Raw genomic sequence first — 16,232 nt, 5'->3', positions numbered from 1 at the left:
ACTGGACCAATGCACTATTTCTTGTTACATTGAGATTAACCAACAGGAAAGACTAGTCTTTTTAAGGAAAACAAGCAAGCAAACAAAAGTACCAATTTGAATGTTCTCTATCTCAGTCCATTTGGACCAGAAACAATTTTTAAATTAAAAAAATAAATAAAGGAGAAAATTAAATGAACTTCCTAAGAGAAATAAGTGATGATCCTTCTCATAAAGGAGCTTATTAGCATAAACTAATAAATATAGCAAATGTATTGATGAGGTCCAAGTTACAACTTGTAAGATTTTTCCACTTGTTATTCAGGCATCATCAGTAACTGGCAATATTTACTATCTAGAGTTGTGAGCCTACTGACACCCAGAGTCAAATTATACATCTATCAAACCCCTAATCAGGAGTGTATCCTCAGTACCTATAATCCAAATGATTAAAGTAGGTAATGATTTCTCCAAAATAACCACAAGATTCCCATAGGATTTAATTCCCTCTATCTCAGTACCCCTTGCTATTCTAATTATTACTGCTTTTGGAGTTAAGTTACCTGTAATTTTCTTTTAGAATTACAAATGGTATACTTTGCTTTCTTATCATGTCATAGAACTCTGTTATTAACCACATTTTGGAAAAACCTACAGAAGATTTAATAAGAAATTTTAAAGCCCCAGTGGATTTTCCACTGCTGCAAACTCCCTGCATCCCTTAAATAAAGCAGGCCATAATTGATTAATAAAAAGCTAAGTAATTTTGGTATTAATATGATCCCCTGGGAGACCCCCATAATCACAACTAGCAGACCAGTCACAGTATTGCTCAATTACATATCCAGATAAATAATCTGCAAATAAACAAACTCTGTAAGGGGGTTTTCAGCATTTCTAATTTGTTAATCCATGATAAATGCCTCTCAGAGATCAGACAAAGCCCAGGCCCTTTCATATTTTGAAACTCCTGGTTTGTTAAAATGCTTTAAAGCAGAGTAACCAAGGGTGTTTTCTGTGTAAAATATAGCATGTAAAATGCTATATTTATAGCACTAATGCCTAACACATTAGTGCTATAAACACACACAAAATACAATGTTATATGATTGTCAATATAAAAATTATATTTATAAAACTGTCAATTTGCAGTGCACTCCAGGTGGCATGACTGGTACCAGGGCAATATAGTTTCCTTCTCTCTGACCTGTCTGGATATCTCTGTGATGAAACATATTAGCCTACAGGAGGCCTTTGGTGAGCATAGGGCCTGGGGACCCACTGTCCTCCCTCATCCCCATTGGGCTGCAGTACATCTAGCCACTGCTGATGCAAAAATAAAAGACCCTGTCTCTGCCCTGCTTAAGTTGCTTTTGTTAAAAAAAATTCCAAGAAAGGATGCATTATTGTCACCTAGAGGAACCCAACTCAGTGCTTAAATCATTCATCCTCTTCCAAAGTGTTCTTTTCTAAACCACATTTTTCTTCTCTCCTCAACCTGACCTCATTGAAGATTAGTGATTCTGCCTTGTTGAATTTTAAAAGTGTATTGTCATTATCCCTGATCCCAGTTTTTTGGGGTTTTTTTTGTAAGTAACTAAATCTTCTAAATTTCTTCTATGAGTCTTGAGCTATTTTATCCTCTGAAACAGTGAAATTATCACATTCAGTAAAGAGAAATAAATGTGATTTGCACATTATTTTAACCTAAGGAATACATGTGATTGATTTAATCACAAACATAGTGCAAAGTTCTCCTGTAAAGAAATATCACCATTTGCCTATCTCTTTATTAGATTATTGTCGAATATACAAAAGAGAAGAAATAGTCCTTCCTATGGTATCTTTTTTTTAAAAAAATTGTAGTATAATTGACATAAAACATTAGTTTCATGTATACAACATAATCTTTCCCTATTTGTATATACTGTGAAATGATCACAGGTAAGTTACCCTCTGAAACCATACAAAGTTATAAAATATGCAATATAATATTATTGACTATGGTCACCATGCTGTACATTACATCCCTATGACATTATTATTTTATGAATGAAAGATTGTACCTCTTGACCTCTGTTACCAATTTTCCCCAGCCCCACCTCCAACTGTCCTACCTTCTGGCAACCACTATGCTGTTTTCTGTATCGAGGAGTTTTATTTTGTTTTCTTCATTTGTTTTGTTTTTCATTTTCCACGTATAAGTAAAATCACACACTATATGCCTTACTCTGCCTGATTTATTTATATTTATACTCACTTAGCATAACACACTCAAGGTCCACCCATGTTGCCGCAAATTGCAAGATCTCATGCTTTATTATGGCTGAGTGATATTCCATTGTGTGTATATATATGCCACATCTTCTTTATCCAATCATCCATAGATGGGACACAGGTTGTTTTCATATCTTGGCTATTGTGAATAATGCTGCAATGAACTTAGGGGTGAAAAAATCTTTTCGAATACCCAGAATTGAAATTGCTGTATCATATAGTATAGTTCAATTTTTAGTTTTTGAGGAAACTTCAGACTGTTTTACTAGAGCCAAACCAATTTACATTCTCACCAACAGTGCACAATGGTCCTCTTTTTTCCACATTCTCAGCAACACACTATTTCTTGTCTTTTTGATAATAGCCATTCTAACAGGTGTCAGGTGATATCTCATTGTGATTTTGATTGGCATTTCTTTGATGATTAGTAATGTTGAGCATCTTTTCATGTGCCTGTTGGGCCATTTGTATGTCTTCTTTGGAAAAATGTCTACAAATCCTCTGCCCATTTTTTAACTGGGTTGTTTGCTTTTTGTTACTGAGTTGTGTGAGTTCTTTGTATATTTTTAGATATTAACCCTTCATTGGATATATGATTTGCAAATATCCTCTCTTCCATTCAGTAGGTTGCCTTTTCATTTTGTTGACACTTTCCTTCACTCTACAGAAGCTTTTTAGTTTAAGGTAGTCCCATTTGTTTATTTTACTGCCTGTTGCCCTTGCCTATGGAGTTAGATCCAAGGAATCATCACAAAGACTGAAGTCAAGGAGTTCAAGGCCAATGTTTTCTTATAGGAATTTTATGGTTTCAGGCCTTAGATTCAAGTCTTTAATCCATTTGAGTTAATTTTTGTGCTTAGTGTAAGACAGTAGTCTATTTCATCCTTTTGCATGTGGCTATACTATTTACCAACATCACTTATTGAAGAGACTGTCCTTTTCCCATTGTATATTCTTGCCTCCTCTGTTGTAAATAATTGAGCATATGTGTGTGGCTATATTTCTAGGCTCTCTGTTCTGTTCCACTGATCTATGTTTCTTTTTTTAATGCCACTACCATACTGTTTTGATTACTACAACTTTGTAATATAGTTTGAAATCATGGAGCATGATGTCTCCAACTTTTTCTTCTTTTTCAAGATTTCTTTGGCTATTCAGGATTTTTGTGATTTCACACAAATGTTAGAATTGTTTGTTCTATTTCTGTGAAAAATGCCATTGGAAGTATGGACATTTTAACAATATCAATTTTTCTAATCCATGAGCATGGAATGTTTTTCAGTTTATTTGTGTCTTCTTCAATTGTTTTTCCAACTTCTTCCCTGTGATAATTATTTTGTGTGTGTGTGGCTACACTGTGTGGCTTGTGTGATCTTAGTTCCCTGACCAGGGATTGAACTGGGGGCCACGGCAGCAAAAGTGCCAAGTCCTAACCACTGGACCACCAGGGAACACCCCTGTGATAATTTTTAAACTGAAGTATGGTTGACTTACAATATTATATTAGTTTCAAGTGTTAAAACATAATAATTTAATATTTTTACAGATTATATTCCATATAAAATTATAAAATATTGACTATATTCCCTGTGCTGAACATTACATCCTTGTAACTTATTTATTTTATACCTAGTATTTTATACCTCTTAATCTCTTTCATCTATTTTGCCTCTCACCCCAGCCTTCTCTTCCCTGCTAGCCATACTCAGCCATAAAAAAGAATGAAATTTTGGCTGAGTAATATTCTACTCTCTATACATGCCACATCTTCTTTATCTATTCATCTGTTGATGAACACTTAGGTTGCTTCCGTATCTTGGCCACTGTAAATAATGTTCCTATGAACACTAGGGTGCATATATCTTTTCAAAATAGTGTTTCCATTTTCTACAGATAAATATACAGGAGTGGAATTGCTGGATAGTATGGTAGGTCTATTTTTAACTTTTGGGGGAACATCCATACTGTTTTCCACAGTGGCTGCACCAATATACATTCCCACCAAGAGTGTACTGGGATTCCCTTTTCTCTACGTCCTCTCTAACACTTGTTATTTCTTATCTCTTTGACAGTAGTCATTCTGACAGGTGTGAGTTGATATCTCATTGTGTTTTTGATTTGTATTTCCCTCATCATTAGTGATATTGAGCATCTTTTCATGTGTTTGCTGGCCATCTGGATGTCTTCTTTGGAAAGATGCCTATTCAGGTCCTCTATCCATTTTTAAATTGGGTTGTTTGTGTGTTTTTTTTTTTAATGTTTAGTTGTATGAATTCTTTGTATGTTTTGCATATTAATTCCTTATCAGATATATCATTTGCAAATATCTTCTCCCATTCAGTAAGCTGCCTTTTCATTTTAGTAATGGTTTCCTTCACTGTGCAACAGCTTTTTAGTTTGTGTCCCCATTTATTTATTTTTACTTTTGTTGCCCTTGCAAGAAAAGTCATATCCAAAAAAATATTGCTAAGATTGATTTCAAAGAGCATACAGCCTATGTTTTCTCCTAGGGGTTTTGTGGTTTCAGGTCTTGTATTTAATCTTTATCCCATTTTGAGTTTATTTTTGTATATAGTGTGAGAAAATGGTCTAATTTTATTCTTTTACATGTAGCTGTCCAATTTTTCCAATGCCACTTATTGAAGAGACTGTCTTTTCCCCATTCTTTATTCTTCCTACTTTTGCCATAGATGAATTGACCATATGTGCATGGGTTTATTTCTGAGCTCTCTATTCTGCTCTATTGTGTCTGTTTTTGTGCCAGTAACATACTCTTTGATTACTGTAGCTTTGTAGTATACTTAAAATCAGGGAGCATGATACCTCCAGCTTTGTTCTTCTTTCTCAAGATTGCTTTGGCTATTTGGGGACGTTTGTGATTCCATACACATTTTAGACTTATTTCTTCTAGTTCTGTGAAAAATGCCAATGGAATTTTCAAAGAGATTGCACTGAATCTGTAGATTAGTTTGGGTAGTACTGACATTTTAACAATATTAATTCATAAATCCATGAGCCCAGAATATCTTCAATTTTTTGTTTTGTCTTCAATTTCTTTCATCATGTCCTATAGTCTTCAGAGTACAGGTCTTTCACTTCCCTGGCTAAATTTATTCCTAGAAATTTTATTATTTTTGGTGTAATGGTAAATGGGCTTGTTTTCTTAATTTCACTTTCTGATAGTACATTATTGGTGTATAGAAATGCAATAGATTTTTGTATATTAATTTTGTATCCTGAAACTTTACTGAATTCATTTATTAGTTCTAGTAGTTTTTGGTACAGTCTTTAGGGTTTCCTATATATATAGTATCATGTTATCTTCAAATAATGACAGTTTTACTTCTTTCTTTCTAATTTGGATGTCTTTTATTTCCTTTTCTTGTCTGATTGCTGTGGCTAGGACTTCCAATACTATCTTGAATAAAAGTAGTGAGATGGGCATCCTTGCCTTGTTCCTGATCTTAGAGGAAAATCTTTCAGCTTTTCATTATTAAGTATGCTGATATATGGATAAAAAAAAAGACTCATCTATATGCTGCCTACCTCAAAACTCAACCCAGAGCTAAAGACACACACAGACAGAAGGAATGGAAAAAGATATTCCATGTAAATGAAAAGTGAAAAAAGCTGGGGATAGCAGTACTCATATCAGACAAAATAGAATTTAAAACAAAGGCTACAACAAAAGACAAAGAAGGACTTTATATAATGATAAAGGGATCAATCCAAGCGGAGGATATAACATTCAAGAAACATATGCACGTAATATGGGAGCACCTAAATATATAAAGCAAATATTAACAGACATAATGGGAGAAATTGACAGTAATACAATAATAATACACCACTTAAATCAATGGATAGATCAAGACAGAAAATTGATAAGGAAATAATGGACACATTGAACCAGATGGACTTAGGATAGCTATAGAACATTCCATCCAAAATCAGCAGATTACACATTATTTTCACGTGCACATGGAACCTTATCCAGGATAGATCACATGCTAGGCCACAAAACAAGTCTTAACAAATTTAAGAAGACTGAATTATATCAAGCATCTTTTCCGACCACAATAGTGTGAAACTAGAAATCAATTACAGGAAGAAAAATGGAAAAACACAAACCCGTGGAGACCAAACAACATGCTACTTAAAAACCAATGGATCAATGAAGAAATAAAAGAGGAAATGAGAAAATACTTTGAGACAAATGAAAATAGAAACATAACTTTCCAAAATCTCTCAGACACAGCAAAAGCAGTTCCAACAGGGAAATTTACAGTGGTACAGACCTACCTCAAGAAACAAGAAAAATCTCAAATAGACAACCTGACTTACATTTAAGGGAATCAGAAAAAGAGCAAAGCCTAAAGTCAGCAGAAGGAAGGAAATAATAAATATCAGAGTGGAAATAAAATGGAGATTAAAATAAAACAATAGAAAAGATCAATGAAAATCCTAAGAGCTGGTTTTTTGAAATGATAAAATTTTAGCCAGACTCATCAAGAAAAATAGAAGGCCCAAGTAAACACAATTAAAAATGAAAGAGCCATTACAATCAATATCACAGAAATACAAACAACCATAAGAGATTATTATGAACAGCTATATGGCAACAATTGGACAACTTAGAAGAAATGGATAAATTCCTAGAAACACACAGTCTTCCAAGACTGAATCAGGAATAAATAGAAAATCTGAATAGACTGTGCTTCTCATTTCTCCTTCAAACTGAATGATAGCCTTGCTGGGTAGAGTATCCTTGGTTGTAAGGTTTTTCCTTTTAGCAGTTTAAATTTATCTTGCCACTCCCTTCTGACCTGAAAAATTTCTACAGAAAAAAATCACTTGATAGCCTTATGGGTGTTCTCTTATATGTGACTCTTTGTTTTTCTCTTGCTGCCTTTAGAATTCTCACTTTATTTTTAACTTTTGCCACTTTAATTATGATATGTCTTGGTATGGGTCTCTTTGGGTTCATCTTGTTTGGGACTCTCTATGATTCCTGTACCTGGATATCTATTTCCGTCTTCAGATTAAGAATGTTTTCAGTCATAATTTCATCAAATACATTTTTCTGGCCCTTTCTCTCTCTCTTGTCCTTCTGGGACCCCTATAATTTGAATGTTAGTATGCTTGATGTTGTCCCAGAGGTCCCTTAAACTATCCTTATTACTTTTTTAGTGTTCTGATTGAGTGATTTCCACTATTCTGTCTTACAGGTAGCTTATGCATTCTTCCATGTCACCTAATCTGTGTTAATTCTTTCTAGTGTATTCTTCATTTCAGCTATTATATTCTCAGCTCTGATTGGTTCTTTTTTTTGTTTTTTTGTTTTTTTGTTTTGTTTTTTTTGTCTGTTTTTTTTGTCTCACTGTTGCGGTCTCTCCCGTTGCGGAGCAGAGGCTCCGGACGCACAGGCTCAGTGACCATGGCTCACGGGCCCAGCCGCTCCGCGGCACGTGGGATCCTCCCGGACCGGGGCACGAACCCGTGTCCCCTGCATTGGCAGGCGGACTCTCAACCACAGCGCCACCAGAGAAGCCCCGGTTCTTTTTTTATATTTTCTAGTTCTTTGCTGAAGTTCTCACTGTGTCCCTCTATTCTCTCAGGGTGTGCTGGTGGATGCCACCTTGTTGGAGGATAGGGCTGGAGTCAGAGAGGCTAGAACTGGAGCCTGGTACAAGCCAGGGCTTCTCCCAGGCAAGATGATAGTTGCTACCCTGTTGGGGGCATGGATGGGGCCTGAGGGGCTATATCAGGAGCCCTCGGAGAGTTAGCTTTCTTTCCAGGGTGGTGGTGATCTCTATGTTGGTTGGGGGCGGGGCCAGGGCCCATGGGGCTGGAGCCACAGTTCTGAGCTAGTTTTGCTTCTCCCTAGTGTATGCCATGGTGTTCTCCACCTGGCTGGGAGTAGAGTGGAGCAAAAGTGCAAGAGCAGGAGCCCAGTGCAGGCTGAGGAGGTGAGGGAGGGATGTTGGGGTGGTCTGGGAAGCTGGCCAGGGCACTAAGCAGTTTTCAATCTGCTGCCTCTGCACTGGGACTGGGAGCAAGCAATTCTGTGTGTGTGCTTTTGAAGACCAGAGTCTCAATTTCCCATAGCCCTCTGGTAAGCTCTACTGGTTTTCGAATCAGCAAAGGGGGCTAATCTTCCCAGTGCTGGATTCCATGACCGAGGTACCCAATATGGGGCTTGAGCCCCTCACCCCTAGGGAGGATCCCAGAGACTGTGGTATCCCCCTCCTTTTCTGGGTCACCCACCAGGGTTGTGTGTCTTGACTAGATCACTCCTCCTCTCTTACCAGACTCCATGTGGTTCTTTCTTTATAATCTTGGTTGTAGAGCTGTTCTGCTAGTCTTCCTGTCATTCTCAGAGAGAACTGCTCTCTATATAGTTTGATGTGTTTGTGGGGGAAGGTGAACTCAGGGTCTTCCTACTCCACCATCTTGATTCCACCTTCCTCCCAACAAAACCTCCACAATTTTCTGTTTGTTTCATCTCAGTTTCACTTCACTTGAAGCTGTACCTCTTCTTCAATTTCATCAGTGTCTTATAGTTTTCAGTGTACAAGTCTTTCATATCATTGGTTAAGTTTATTTCTAGGCATTTTATTCTTTCTGATGAAATTGTAAATGGGATGATTTTCTTAATTTTTGTTTTGGATAGTTCATTGTTAGCGTACAAAAATGCAACAAATTTTTGTATATTGATTTTGTATCCTGCAACATTACTGAATTTGTTTATTGGTTCTAACAGTTTTTTGGTGGAGTCTTTAGAGTATTCTATATAAAGTATCTTGTCATTTGCAAATAGTGACAGTTTTACTTCTTTCTTTCCAATTTCACTACATTTCCTTTTCCTAATTGCTGTGCCAATACAATGTTTAACAGAAGCGACAACACTGGGCATCCTGTTTTGTGCCTAATCTCAGAGCAAGAGGCTTCAGCTTTTCACATGATGTTACCTGTGGGTTTCTCATATATGGCCTTTATTACCTGAAGGATGTTCCCTGTGTATATACTTTGTTGAGAGTTTTTATCATAGACAGATGCTGAATTTTGTCAAATGCTTTTCTGCATCTATTAAGATAATCAAATATTTTTATCTTTTATTTTGTTAATGTGGTTTATCATGTTGATTGATTTGTGGATACTGAACCATACTTGCATCCCTGGAATAAATCCCACTTGATCACGATATATGTCCTAATGTATTATTGAATTTGGTAAGTTAATTTTTTGTTGAGTATTTTTGTATCTATGTTCATTATGGATATTGACCTGTGATTTTCTTTTTTAGTGGTGTCATTGTCTGGTTTTAGTATCAGAATAATACTGGCCTTATAAAAGAAGTTTGGAAGTGTTCCTTCCTCTTTAAACTTTTGGAACAGTTTTTGAAGGATAGGTAGTAAATCTTCTTGGAATGTTTGGTAGAATTCAACAGTGAAACCGTCTGGTCCTGGACTTTTGGTTGTTGGAGGGTTTTTGATTACTGATTCAATCTTTTTACCAGTAGTCAGTCTATTCAGATTTTCTATTTTTTTTATGATTCAGTCTTGGAAGATTGTATGTTTCAAGAAATTTATTGATTTTTATTCTAGGTTGTCCAATTTGCTGGCATAAGATTGTTCACAGTAGTCTCATGATCGTTCATATTTCTTTGGTATCAGTTGTAACTTCTCTTTCCTTTCTTATTTTGTTTACTTGAGCCCTCTTTTTATTGTGGTTAGTCTCGCTAAAGGTTGGTCACTTTGGTTTATCTTTTCAAAGAACCAGCATAGTTTCATTGATATTTTCCCTTCCTTTTTTAGTCTCTATTTCATTGTTCCTACTCTGATCTTTAGCATTTCCTTCCTTCCACTAATTTTGGACTTCCTTTGTTCTTCTTTTTCTAGTACCTCTAGGTGTGAAGTTAGATTGTTTGAGATTTTTCTTGTTTCTTGAGTTAGGCCTGTATTGATATACACTTCCTTTTTAGAACCACTTTTGCTGCATCCCATCAACTTTGGTATATTTTATTTCTGTCTTCATTTGTCTATCTGTATTTTAAAATTTCTTTTTGGATTCTTTAATGATACATTGCTTATTTAGTAGAATGTTGTTTAATCTCCACACATTTGTGATTTTTCCAGTTTTATTTTTGTAATTGATATCTAGTTTCATACCACTGTGGTTTAGAGGTGATGCTTGATAGAATTTCAGTCTTTTAAAATTTATTGAGGGACTTCCCTGGTGGTACAGTGGATAAGATTCCATGCTCCCAATACAGGGGGCCTGGGTTCAATCCCTGGTCAGGAAACTAGATCGCACATGCATGCAAGAACTAAGAGTTCACATGCCACGACTAAGGAGCCTGCATGCTGCAACTAAGGAGCTGACGAAGCCACAACTAAGGAGCCCGCAAGCCACAACTAAGGAGCCTGCCTGCCACAACTAAGACCTGGTGCAACCAAATAAATAAATAAATATTAAAAAAATAAAATTTATTGAGACTTTTGTGGCCTATCTTATGCTCTATCCCAGAGAATGTTCCATGTACATTTGAGAAGAATGTGTATTCTGCTGCTTTTGGATGAAATATTCTGTATATATCTCTTAAGTTTATCTGGTCTAACATGTCATTTAAGGTGCTCTCAGTTAAGCCTGATGTGTCCTTATTGATTCTGTGTCTGGATGATCTAGCCATTGATGTAAGTGGGGTGTACAAGTCCCCAGCAATATTGTATTGCTGTCAATTTCTCCCTTTAGGTCTTTTAATATTTGTTTTATATTTTTTGGTGTTCCTAAGTTGGGTACATATATATTTATAAATGTTATATCTTGATGGATTGACTCCTTTATCATTAGGTAACACCCTTCTTTGTTTTTCATTATAATCTTTGTTTTAAGGTCTATTTTGTCTGATATGAGATGACTAAACCAGCTTTCTTTTTGTTTCCATTTGCATAGAGTATCTTTTTCCATCCCTTCATTTTTCAGTCTCTATGTGTCCCTACTTCTGAAGTGAGTCCTTGTAGGCAGCATATAGCTGGGCCCTGTTTTTTAATCCACTCATCCACTCTGTATCTTTTGATTTCATAGTGCCCACTACCTCCTTTTTTTCATAGGAGAAATTGACAGCAATACAATATTGTTGGGGACTTGTACACCCCACTTACCTCTTATTTTTCTTTATTTTATTGCAAGCAAGGATGACCATATTACCATATCTTTATATATTTATTGGTCATTAAGATTTCTTCTGTAAATTGCCTATTTGTTTCCTTTGTCCATTTTTTGATGAGATATGGAGCTTTTCCTTATGGTTTTCAAATCAAATTAGCCTTTAATCCATCACATAAGATAAAGTATTTCCTTTATTTTTTTTTTGTGGTAAATATACATAAAATTTGCCATGTTCACCATGTTTAAGTGTTTAATTAATTGGCATTAATTATATTCAGAACGTTGTGCAACCATCAGTACTACCTAGTTCCAAAAGTTTTTCATCATCCTAAACATAAACTTTGTACCCATTAAGAAATAAGTCCCCCTTCTTTCCTCCCCTAGTCCCTGGTAACCTCTAATCTACTTTCTGTCTCTATGAATTTACCTATTCCAGACACTTCTATATATGCAACGAATCAAACAATATTTGCCTTTTGGTGTCTGGCTTATTTTCACTAAGCATGTTTCTAAGATACATTCATGTTCTAGCATGTATCAGAACATCATTCCTTTTATTTATTTTTTCCTATTTATGTACCACATCTTCTTTATCCATTCCTCTGTCGATAGGCATTTAGGTTGCTTCCATGTCCTGGCTATTGTAAATAGTGCTGCAATGAACATTGGGGTGCATGCATCATTTTGAATTATGGTTTTCTCTGGATATATGCCCAGGAGTGGGATTGCTGTGTCGTATGGTATCTCTATTTTTAGTTGTTTAAGGAACCTCCATACTGTTCTCTATAGAGGCTGTACCAATTTACATTCCCACCAACAGTGTAGGAGGGCTCACTTTCTCCACACCCTCTCCAGCATTTATTGTTTCTAGATTTTTTCATGATGGCCATTCTGACTGGTGTGAGATGATATCTCATTGTAGTTTTGATTTGCATTTCTCTAATGATTAATAATGTTGAGCATTTTTTCATGTGTTTATTGGCAGTCTGTATATCTTCTCTGGAGAAATGTCTACTTAGGATTTCTGCCCATTTGTGTACTGGGTTGTTTGTTTTTTTGTTATTGAGCTGCATGAGCTGCTTATAAATTTGGAGATTAATCCTTTGTCAGTTGCTTCATTTGCAAATATTTTCTCCCATTCTGAGGGTTTTCTTTTGCTCTTGTTTATGGTTTCCTTTGCTGTGCAAAAGCTTTGAAGTTTCATTAGGTCCCATTTGTTTATTTTTGTTTTTATTTCCATTTCTCTAGGAGGTGGGTCAGAAAGGATCTTGCTGTGATTTATGTCATAGAGTGTTCTGCCTATGCTTTCCTCTAAGAATTTGATAGTTTCTGGCCTTACAGTTAGGTCTTTAATCCATTTTGAGCTTATTTTTGTGCATGGTGTTAGGGAGTGATCTAATCTCATACTTTTACATGTACCTGTCCAGTTTTCCCAGCACCACTTATTGAAGAGGCTGTCTTTTCTTCATTGTACATTCCTGCCTCCTTTATCAAAGATAAGGTGACCATATGTGCGTGGGTTTATCTCTGGGCTGTCTATCCTGTTCCATTGATCTATCTTTCTGTGTGCCAGTACCATACTGTCTTGATTAATGTAGCTTTGCAGTATAGTCTGAAGTCAGGGAGCCTGATTCCTCCAGCTCCGTTTTTCATTCTCAAGATTGCTTTGGCTATTCGGGGTCTTTTGTGTTTCCATACAAATTGTGAAATTTTTTGTTCTAGTTCTGTGAAAAATGCCAGTCATAGTTTGATAGGGATTGCATTGAATCTGTAGATTGCTTTGGGTAGTAGAGTCATTTTCACAATGTTGGTTCTTCCAATCCAAGAACATGGTATATCTCTCCATCTATTTGTATCATGTTCAATTTCTTTCATCATCGTCTTATAATTTTCTGCATACAGGTCTTTTGTCTCCTTAGGTAGGTTTATTCCTAGATATTTTATTCCTTTTGTTGCAATGGTAAATGGGAGTGTTTTCTTAATTTCACTTTCAGATTTTTCGTCATTAGTGTATAGGAATGTCAGCGATTTCTGTGCATTAATTTTGTATCCTGCTACTTTACCAAATTCATTGATTAGCTCTAGTACTTTTCTGGTAGCATCCTTGGGATTCTCTATGTATAGTATCATGTCATCTGCAAACAGTGACAGCTTTACTTCTTCTTTTCCAATTTGGATTCCTTTTATTTCCTTTTTTTCTCTGATTGCTGTGGCTAAAACTTCCAAAACTATGTTGAAGAAGAGTGGTGACAGTGGGCAACCTTGTCTTGTTCCTGATCTTAGTGGAAATGCTTTCAGTTTTTCACCATTGAGGACGATGTTGGCTGTGGGTTTGTCATATATGGCCTTTATTATGTTGAGGTAAGTTCCCTCTATGCCTACTTTCTGGAGGGTTTTTATCATAAATGGGTGTTGAATTTTGTTGAAAGCTTTCTCTGTATCTATTGAGATGACCATATGGTTTTTCTCCTTCAATTTGTTAATATGGTGTATCACATTGATTGATTTGCGTATATTGAAGAATCCTTGCATTCCTGGAGTAAACCCCACTTGATCATGGTGTATGAACCGTTTAATGTGCTCTTGGATTCTGTTTGCTAGTATTTTGTTGAGGAGTTTTGCATCTATGTTCATCAGTGATATTGGCCTGTAGTTTTCTTTTTTTGTGACATCCTTGTCTGGTTTGGTATCAGGGTGATGGTGGCCTCGTAGAATGAGTTTGGGAGTGTTTCTCCCTCTGCTATATTTTGGAAGAGTTTGAGAAGGACAGGTGTTAGCTCTTCTCTAAATGTTTGATAGAATTCACTTGTGAAGCCATCTGGTCCTGGGCTTTTGTTGTTGTAAGATTTTTAATCACATTTCTAATTTCAGTGCTTGTGATTGGTCTGTTCATATATTCTGTTTCTTCCTGATTCAGTCTTGGCAGGTTGTGAATTTTTAAGAATTTGTCCATTTCTTCCAGGTTGTCCAATTTATTGGCATAGAGTTGCTTGTAGTAATCTCTCATGATCTTTTGTATTTCTGCAGTGTCAGTTGTTACTTCTTTTTCATTTCTAATTCTATTGATTTGAGTCTTCTCCCTTTTTTTCTTGATGAGTCTGGCCAATGGTTTATCAATTTTGTTTACCTTCTCAAAGAACCAGCTTTTAGTTTTATTGATCTTTGCTATCGTTTCCTTCATTTCTTTTTCATTTATTTCTTATCTGATCTTTATGATTTCTTTCCTTCTGCTAACTTTGGGGTTCTTTTGTTCTTCTTTCTCTAATTGCTTTAGATGCAAGGTTAGCTTGTTTATTCGAGATGTTTCCTGTTTCTTAAGAAAGGATTGTATTGCTATAAACTTCCCTCTTAGAACTGCTTTTGCTGCATCCCGTAGGTTTTGAGTCATCATGTCTCCATTGTCATTTGTTTCTAGGTATTTTTTGATTTCCTCTTTGATTTCTTCAGTGATCACTTCATTATTAAGTAGTGTATTGTTTAGCCTCCATGTGTTTGTATTTTTTACAGATCTTTTCCTGTAATTGATATCTAGTCTCATAGTGTGTGGTCAGAAAAGATACTTGATACAATTTCAATTTTCTTAAATTTACCAAGGCTTGATTTGTGACCCAAGATATGATCTATCCTGGAGAATGTTCCATGAGCACTTGAGAAAAAAGTGTATTCTGTTGTTTTTGGATGGAATGTCCTATAAATATCAATTAAGTCCATCTTGTTTAATGTATCATTTAAAGCTTGTGTTTCCTTATTTATTTTCATTTTGGATGGTCTGTCCATTGGTGAAAGTGGGGTGTTAAAGTCCCCTACTATGAATGTGTTCCTGTCGATTTCCCCTTTTATGGCCGTTAGTATTTGCCTTATGTATTGAGGTGCTCCTATGTTGGGTGCATAAACATTTACAATTGTTATATCTTCTTCTTGGATCGATCCCTTGATCATTATGTAGTGTCCTTCTTTGTCTCTTCTAATAGTCTTTGTTTTAAAGTCTATTTTGTCTGATATGAGAATTGCTACTCCAGCTTTCTTTTGGTTTCCATTTGCATGGAATATCTTTTTCCATCCCCTCACTTTCAGTCTGTATGTGCCTCTAGGTCTGAAGTGGGTCTCTTGTAGACAGCATATATATGGGTCTTGTTTTTATATCCATTCAGCCAGTCTGTGTCTTTTGGTGGGAGCATTTAATCCATTTACATTTAAGGTAATTATTGATATGTATGTTCTTATTATCATTTTCTTAATTGTTTTGGGTTTGTTATTATAGGCCTTTTAAAGTTAAAAAGTGAACATTTCCCCATTTTCCTTACCAAATGCTTAACTATGCTACCCAACATTCTCAGCTCAAAAGTAGCATTATTATAACATGGACACAAACATCAAAACAAAAGGATTTTAAGACACAGACCCATGTTAATATTTGAAATAACTGGAAATGGTTACATTATTCTTTAAATAATTGTTGAACACAATGAAATTAATGAAGTCTCCAGTGCCCAGGACAGATTATGTGAATTGTGGAGGGACAATGTTTTTATTCTTTTTGAAAAATGAACTATGTTACAAACTTCCAAAATTAACTGCTTTACTATATTTTATTGATATAAATACAACCAATTTCAATAAGCATCAGCTACCATTCTACCATTACACCAAAGGCAAAATGGTTAAATACTAATGTGAAGTATAATTACAGAAACGCTTTCACTTCTACTAAAGTTGTCTCTAACACCATTGTATATACTTTGTACAGTTTGCTTGTAATTGATGAGATGTTTGAAATGAAGCAAAGTTGAATTTTAATCAAACTT

The 16,232-nt window shown here is 35.6% G+C and overlaps 1 non-coding gene across 1 annotated transcript; it reads right to left on the bottom strand.

Annotated features, from left to right (window-relative positions):
• Nucleotides 1-3,634: 3,634 nt before the first annotated feature.
• Nucleotides 3,635-3,707, bottom strand: TRNAK-UUU. Its single transcript has one exon. It is a non-coding gene; the product is annotated as a tRNA-Lys (tRNA).
• Between the last annotated feature and the right edge of the window lie 12,525 nt (nucleotides 3,708-16,232).

This window comes from Phocoena sinus, chromosome 4 (genome assembly GCF_008692025.1).
Source record: "Phocoena sinus isolate mPhoSin1 chromosome 4, mPhoSin1.pri, whole genome shotgun sequence".
Classification (NCBI taxonomy): Eukaryota; Metazoa; Chordata; class Mammalia; order Artiodactyla; family Phocoenidae; genus Phocoena; species Phocoena sinus.
Note: the sequence above shows the minus strand (reverse complement) of the source record. Positions and strands in the feature narration are given on the sequence as shown.